Raw genomic sequence first — 8949 nt, 5'->3', positions numbered from 1 at the left:
GTGACACCTTTTGGTTCGTGTTTGTGCCATTTCTGTGCTCTGCCCAGACTGTCATCATCATTATCATCATCATTGTTATTATGATCAGTACTGAGTGAGAGAGCAGCGTATGCCATCAAAGCGACACAGAGGTACAAATATACGAAGCCCAATATACCCATCACGATTACTAGTATGATAAAGGTACACCAGGCAGCTGCATCACAACCATAAGTGCGCGATATGGTGATCTTATATCAAGATAAACAGCGCATGACCTTGCAGGTGGGGCCCAGTTAGAGTTTTCTTCAGGTCGAGTAGCCCATCCCGCTGAAAAGATGTTGAACGAAACACCCATGTTTCTAAGGGTGAATTATTCAGACCCCAAAGAATTCCTCTCAACACATAGCTATGATGCTCCCCCACTACTTCTGCTTGTGATCAGAGATGCACACATCGTCAGCCACTAAGGGGCATGCTCAACTGGTTAAGGTCAACCAAATGACCAGCAAATTTGTGGTATTGAGCAGAATATTTGCTGCAGTCCATCCTTTTATAGGAAGACAACATGTACATGATAGCACTTCCAATCAGTTATGGTCAAAAGCGATGAGAGCAAATGCCTGGTACTGCATCAGGACATGTATTACATCATGGCTGTGTTTGGAAGGAATGGATGCTTGTTTGTGGTTCGTAAGTTTTTTTTAAATTTGTTGTTTTATCAGTTGGTATTCTAAATTGTTTTAACTGTTCACAAGATAAGCCAGCGCACTGCAAGCGAAGCGAGCGGGCTTGGCGAGAATTTCTCCTTTAAGGGAGGATTTTAAAATTTTAAACTGAAAATTTAATATTACGAAACAAAAAATATCAATATGGCTTCCCAAATCGAGGGACGTGATGGCTGTTGGAACAGCTATTATGACATTCTTTTTCCACTACTAGCTGATGTGGTCGAGAGACGAAGTACAGATAGCAGCAGCAGCAACAACAACAACAACAGAAGCAGCTGTAGCAACAACAGAGACAGTAGCAGCAGTAACGAGCGAAATAAAATCTAAAATGACAAAAGCGCAGACCCTACCGCCTCCCCACAACCACCACCACCACCACCACCATTACGACCACCGCCACCACCAACACAAAAGTTAACATCATAAAAACAGTTCTTATTTCTATGCAAAATGCGAACGGTTTCACACAAACTTGTTTAAAATTTGAATTTGAAATTTTGAGTTGGCAGAAAAAACGTTAAGTGACGCCAAAGCACACTTAAGAAAGAATGGCAGATCATTCTTCCTAAACGTGCCAGAGGAAATACAAGAAGACACTAAGAAAAGACCATTATGCACAAATGTATCTCAACAAAGACTAGCAGACTGGAGCGAGCGACGCAGGCCCAGATCGAAATATGCTTAAGAACAGCCTGGGGGTTGAAAACTTATGTTGTCTGTAGAGACGCTTTGGCACAGTTGAGATAAAATTCCCAGCTAACGATTAGCTACGAAAGTGCGACGACAATCTTCAAAAGTGAGGAATTATGGATATAATTCCTTCATATCTTGGCCAGAGGGTAATCAAAATAAAGGTAGCGGTGGTGTCACTAGATGTGGACATCACATTGCTGGAAGCACCATATAATACGGCATAGAGAATAAAACAAGAGTTCTTCAAATACACAAAATGGGAAAGGAAAATTGGTCAGGTACTGGTAAGTGATTATTGATAACTCGCCGATCAAATTAGTATTGAAGCCATACCTGACCTGATCAACCTTCCTAATGATATACAACTATTTGTAGCAGTCGAGGGTAGACAGCGGGGTGGCGTCATTTGAAGGATAAAACAATGCGAAGCGCATTGTGACCAGCGATGTGTAGCAACATCTGATAGCCTGGTCGGTCACGGTGTCATATATGTATATATATATATATGACATATTTCTTTTAGCTTCCGTCTACCAAATCCACTCACAAAGCTATAGTAGAAGACACTCGCTCAAGGTGCCATGCAGTGGGACTGAACCCGGAACCATGTGGTTGGTAAGCAAGCTACTTACCACACAGCTACTCCTGCGCCTATCGAAATGGAATGCTTACAACAACTAGGTTTCCCAAGCGGAAAGTTCTAACTAGGCTCGATTTTGCTTAACTTTGGTGATCGGACGAGAACCGGTGCTTTCAACGTGATATGGCCGTAAGCACAGTTGTAACGTATTAATGGACCTGTGCCGAGCATGTGCACAACGTAGTAAAACAATTTCTGAGACAGGGTACTTGCCCTTGTAGCCAGAGAGATCCTGGTTTCATGAGATTTGGTGACCTCCACCCATTGGTTAACTTTATTTTTGATGGAATATCTTGTTTTGTTTATAGTCGTTCTTTTTACTCCCATTTACACGTAAACACCGTCCGCCATGTTTGTGCTTTGTCTGTTGTACTGTCCTTGTACTGTTCTATTTTCTTCGAGGCATTTGCGCTAATAAATAAATTTTCAATTATTATTTTTTATGTTGCTACTGATGTTGAAGTTATTGTTGTTGTTTCTTTGTTTTGACGCGAACAAAGGTTTGAATTATATCTATGGAAAAAAATTTTTAATTGATTTGTCAACAGGGCAAAATTCGAAATTTTTCAGTGTCCTCCACCTTGTTTGTCTTTTAGTGGAAAAATAGGCCTTGTTTTATTATATACTTAACAAAAATTCATTTAGCTGTATTCCAGTATGGTTTCTTAACGGTAACAGATAGCAACTGCAAAAAGGGAAGTAACGTACACGTCCCTTTTCCCACTGTGAATTTCAAGAAAATTTGAAAACAAAATCACAGTTGAATGAAATGAAGTGACAAAATAGAAGAAAAAAAATGATGGTTATTAAACTAGCAGAGCACCTACTAACACAAACAGTAACATTGAAAAGTACTCAGAAAATATGATAATCCCAAAAACAAATACATTTGAATAAAGAGACTGTGGCATTGAGTGGTGAGGACAAAAAATTTGAACAACATTTGAGGTAACAAAACAGCTCAACTGATGTTACAAATCAGACAAATATTAAGCATGAGTCTGCTTTTCGAAGAAACAAAAACAATATTTGGAGGTATATCAACAAAAAAATTCTACCTTCTTCTGTCGTGTATGTCTTGTATCAAAGTAATAGCTTCTTTATTCAGTTGAAAGTAATCGTCTGGGTTTTAGGTATTTTGGGGGTATCTTTTCTGTTGCTAATTTGGTATACTGATGTAATTTTTCACGTTGAATTTGATTTTGTTACTCACTCGTTCCAGAAAAATTTTAGAAAAATGTTACTGAGGTTTAAAGTCTGATCATTTTTATCCAATCAGAAAACACCGTTTCAAAAGCTGGCATTTCGTGCGTGATAGCTGTCTAGTACAACAGTACGACGACGACGGAAGTTGTAAGAAGTTTTGAAGTTTTAATGTTTTAATGAATGAACTAAAGTGAAATACTGGAAGAGATAAGTAAACAATATAAAAATGAAGAATCCTCAACGAATTTCTTTTTTTTTTTTGAAAAATCACAAAAAATACTACTGTATGTTATATTACAAGAGAGATGTACTTCAGTTTATGTAAACAAATAATACATATATTTTTAATAGCGAAAATTCAAAAGCGAAAGCAGTGTTCAGACAAATAAGCTTCGAATCACCCGCATCACATAAACTCGCAGAGATACGAGTCAACCATAGGACGGTGGATCCCACAGCATCTTTTATCCCCTCGTTTTACACAGGCCCATGTGCTTTTTTCCGCTTGTGGTTACCATCTTTCGAGTTAATAAACTCAACGCTGTGGTTTACTGTTTTCTGTCCAAAATTATAACCATCAATTTCAGGAATGTGAGAGTAAGCCCCCACCCCACCCAACGTCAATGAAAATTGTGGTTCCTGGAAGAACCAACTGATGTATGCATTTCTCTAGTGTGTCGCGATTCTGACACGGAACCGCGTAAAGAAAAACATGTCTGGTCTCGTGACATACTCCTTCAAAAACCCACTACTTAGGTTTGCAAACACCCTTCCTCGGTTGTATTTTCGTATTGGGAAGACTGTTTCGTCTATCCGAACGATCTTCTCAGGAACCCCAGTCTGGTATGAGACATTGATAAGACAACAACAGAAAATATCCGTGTCTCGAAAAACAAATTATTTGAAAATGACAAAAATGAGGTACCAACGTTCAGAAAATAAGACCCTTGTCAAGTAAAATAGACAGATAAAGACAATAAATGTGGTTGGAATTTTAAGCAGATTGTATTTTGACTTGTTACTATGGAAATAGACACCGATATGTCTGTGGCTTTCGACTGACTAAAATTACTGAAATTTTTAAACATTAAAAGCTATTAGACTTTTTATTTATCAACTAGCAGTATCGCCCGGCGTTGCCCGGGTTGTAAGGGAAATAACTATATAAGCATTTTTAGAGAGTTATAGCCAAAAAGTAGCAAAAAATGCATTAAAAATTGAAAAAAAATTAAGGTAAATTTTTCTTTAAATCGTTGACACATAGTAGATATTTTTAGAGAGTTACTTCCCTTATATAAAAGCGAAAAAATGCATTAAAATGGAAAAATATGATGGTAATTTTTTTTAAATCGTAGACTCATCGTAGACGCGCGCTAATACCCAGAAGGGCTCGTTTGTTATTCTGGGTAACTTTCTGTAAAATTATTAAAATTTTGTTCAAACATCGCTATAGAAAATGGGTTATTAGCTAATATTCAATTGGGTATACAACAAAATTTTACGATAGAATTTGTTATTCTGGGTAACTTTCTGTAAAATTATTAAAATTTTGTTCAAACATCGCTATAGAAAATGGGTTATTAGCTAATATTCAATTGGGTATACAACAAAATTTTACGATAGAATTGTTATTCTGGGTAACTTTCTGTAAAATTATTAAAATTTTGTTCAAACATCGCTAGAAAATGGGTTATTAGCTAATATTCAATTGGGTATATACAACAAAATTTTACGATAGAATTTGTTATTCGGGTAACTTTCTGTAAAATTATTAAAATTTTGTTCAAACATCGCTATAGAAAATGGGTTATTAGCTAATATTCAATTGGGTATACAACAAAATTTTACGATAGAATTTGTTATTCTGGGTAACTTTCTGTAAAATTATTAAAATTTTGTTCAAACATCGCTATAGAAAATGGGTTATTAGCTAATATTCAATGGGTATACAACAAAATTTTACGATAGAATTTGTTATTCTGGGTAACTTTCTGTAAAATTATTAAAATTTTGTTCAAACATCGCTATAGAAAATGGGTTATTAGCTAATATTCAATTGGGTATACAACAAAATTACGATAGAATTTGTTATTCTGGGTAACTTTCTGATACCCATAATAATATTTATGGCAAAATAGGCCTTAATTTCATTAAGATTGTGGGAAATAACAAACTATCCCTTCTTTCGTTTTGTTTACGTTTAGCGTAACAGTTCGTTTCTGCCGTAATGATTTCAAATGGGCTCATTCGAAAAAGTAAATAGAAATAGTGTAAGGCTTTACTCTTCTGGGAAAGTCTGTGGCTTAGTGCATTTCTTCAGAAAAAGAACCGAAAGAAACAGTTTTTAAATTTTCACTCCATTCAGGTGCTAATTCGTGTTCTTAATCGCTGTCGGATTCACTGTTTTCACTTTAATAGCTGCCAACTTGCAAAGACAAAGGAGGAGAAGGGTGATAGCGTGAGTGAAACAATTCGCTCCCTTTGTGTGTGTGTGCGTTTGCGTGTGGTGTAAACCAGACTAAGAAAAGCATTTGACACACACACCAGAATGTGAGTTTTCTGTAAATTTTGCTTAATTGGAGTTTAAATTTTAAAAACTGGACCTGGCATGACGCGATGCATTGTACTCTTAAAATTGCTAGGTAAATTGTAATTGAAGAAATCCTATATTGTAGATTTGTATAACTCCCAAAGGGAGGCAGATAAAATCTGCCTTTTATAATAAGAGATTTATTGCAAAATTGAATTTCATTTCCATAATTAGCACACAAACTACATCTTTATACCAAATTCGGAAACAATGGGAACATAATTAAAAGAATTAAAAACTGACAGCAACAAAAACGATCCATTTTTTTATTTGCTATATATTTGTAGACATGTTTTTATTATGTTTCTGAACGTCATTATTTACTGGTGTCCGAAGAAAAACCCTAACTTCCTTATTTATTCTGATGAAAATAAACCCAAACTTGTTCAGAATGTTTTGTTTTGTATATTCCAGAGTGAAATGTCCTCAGTTTAGTAATAGTAAAATGTCCAGATTCCCTTAAATATAAAAAGACAAGAAAAATCAATTCTTGAGAGGCTTGCAGACCAACTGATGATGATGATTATGATGATGATGATGATGATGATGATGATGATGATGATGATGATGATGACGACGACGATGATGATGATGATGATGATGACGATGATGATGATGACAATGACGACGAAGGCGATGACGACAACAACAACAACAGCAGTAATAATAATATCAACAACAACAAGAACATGAACAACGACAACAACAGTAGTAGTAGTAGTAGTAGTAGTAGTAGTAGTAATGGATGTGAGAGGCTGGATCATGCTAGTTTCATCATAAAGCAAGAATATTTTGGCCGGATATGTCCAGTTTGAATGCTTACGTTCTGAGATCAAATCTTTCGAAGACTAAATTAGCCCTTCATCCTTTCAGGATCGATAAAATAAGTACCAGTTGAGAACTGGGGTCGATGTAATCGACTAGACCCCGCTATTGTGGAAAGGATTATTATTACTACTACTACTACTACACTACTACTACTACTACTACTACTACTACTACTACTACTACTACTACTACTACTACTATTGCTCTTGTTGTTGTATTCAATTCACGATTTCACATCAAGAATCTTGCAAAACGAATATATAAACGTAAAAAATTATTATTATTAATATTATTATTATTATGTTTTTTCCTTCTTTCTTCAAATTTTTTCAAATTTTCTTCCCTGTCTCGCCGAGTGTTTTCCATACACCTAGGGCAGAGAAGCTCATTGAATCCATTCCCAGATTACACGCGCAAATTCACAGATAAGATATGTATTTAACAATAAATAAATAAATAAATAATAATAATTATTATTATTATTATTATTATTATTATTATTATTATTATTATTATTATTATTATTATTATTATTATTATTATCGTCATCGTCATCATCATCATCATCATCATCATCATCATCATTATTATTTTTATTATTATTATTATTATTATTATTATTATTATTATTATTATTATTATTATCATTATTATGGCTGTCAGACTGTGAAGTCATACAAGTTGGATCTCCGTAATTTCGACTGGTTGCAGCCCGTTCATTCAAAATCTTATTTAACAAGTATTTTGTTTATATTGTCCGGATTGTATTTGTAACATTTTGTGTAACTTCAGGTGTAATAATTGTTTTGCACTTTTGCATTTTTCTTTGAAGACAGGATTCTATTCATTTTTCCCACTTCAAATAATGTCGGATTACGAAAAAATAATAATAATCGACCTCATTGACATCGCACCAAAAGACTGATTATGAACTAAAGAGTGACCGGTCCAAATTGAAGACAGTAAAAGACAAAGTCTGTTACAACACCAATTTAAAAGCAAAATCAATACCAACATCAACATCTCCATCACAAGACAACCCATTTTTACAAACACATTCACAACTACAAAAAAAGCACGAAAAGAAAAAGAAACATCCGAAAAGCAAAATGACCAGTGCTCACACTCTCGGGTACACGCTTCTTTCATCAACATCACTGTTGTTCACAAGAGCAACATTGAACTGATTGAGGAAGTACTTAATAACAAAACCATTACAAGTGGAGAAGGTTTTGCGGAACTCCTCCAGAAAACTCCACCGGACAGGATTTTAATCCTAACAGATACGAATACGCATCTTGATTTGAAAGAGGAATTCCCCCAGGACATTAGAGGGTTTAGTAAGTAACCAAAAACAATTCCTAGAAAGACCTTTCCTCACTACCCCCTCGACCAAAACGATGACTGTAGAAACTGTAATTCCTGGAGACCAAGGTACATAACTACATTTTCTTTCTTCTGGGTTAAATGGCTACACTTAGAGTTGGTTGTGTAAATGTTCGGGGCCTGGGTTCGGCTCGGAAGCAAGATCCCCTGCTCAACAAACTCAGGTCTCTAAATTTTGATGTTACTGCAATTAGTGAGACGAGAAATGCTGGGAAACATGCTATTGCAACCATTTTCAAAGACTACGAGGTATTCTCATCTTGTAGTCTGTCGGGAGCGGGCGGCGGTGTAGCAGTGTTATTCCGAAATTCCTTAGGTCTTCTTGAACCTGGACGGTATGTTGGTGGTCCTAGATGCGAATGGCGCTGGAGGTAATACCTTTAGATTGGTGACCATGTATTCTCTGACAGGGGCTGAGATTTCTTTAGGCATCTAGAAACATTCCTGAGAACATCTCGCACTTTAGTACTAGTGTGGGAGGCCTGGAATAGTATTTTGGACGTGCGGAAGGACTGTGTGGATTTAGTTCATATAAGAAGGGAATGTAAAAACCTCGAAAACCTGCTCAGACACTTCCAGCTTTCTGACAGGTATCGACTGGATTTCCCTAATGTCCCACTGTGGACATGGAGCAATCACAATGAGTCATCCAGATCGTATCTAGATAGAGTATTTGTTGGGTCTGCGGATGAGGATAGTATAGGGTGTCCACAATTCAAAATGGTCGTCTACACAGACCACAAATTTGTGATCTGCACAATCGATTTACACAAGACGCGTAGGGAGGAACCCGGTAACTACCAAAGACTACAGGGACCGGATTAGCGAACTAGTTTAGCGGCAGTTGACAGGGGTAATCGTTAACAACCAGTGTTGGATAGCACTGAAGAAGACGA

This window comes from Octopus sinensis, linkage group LG2, assembly GCF_006345805.1.
Source record: "Octopus sinensis linkage group LG2, ASM634580v1, whole genome shotgun sequence".
Classification (NCBI taxonomy): domain Eukaryota; kingdom Metazoa; phylum Mollusca; class Cephalopoda; order Octopoda; family Octopodidae; genus Octopus; species Octopus sinensis.
Note: the sequence above shows the minus strand (reverse complement) of the source record.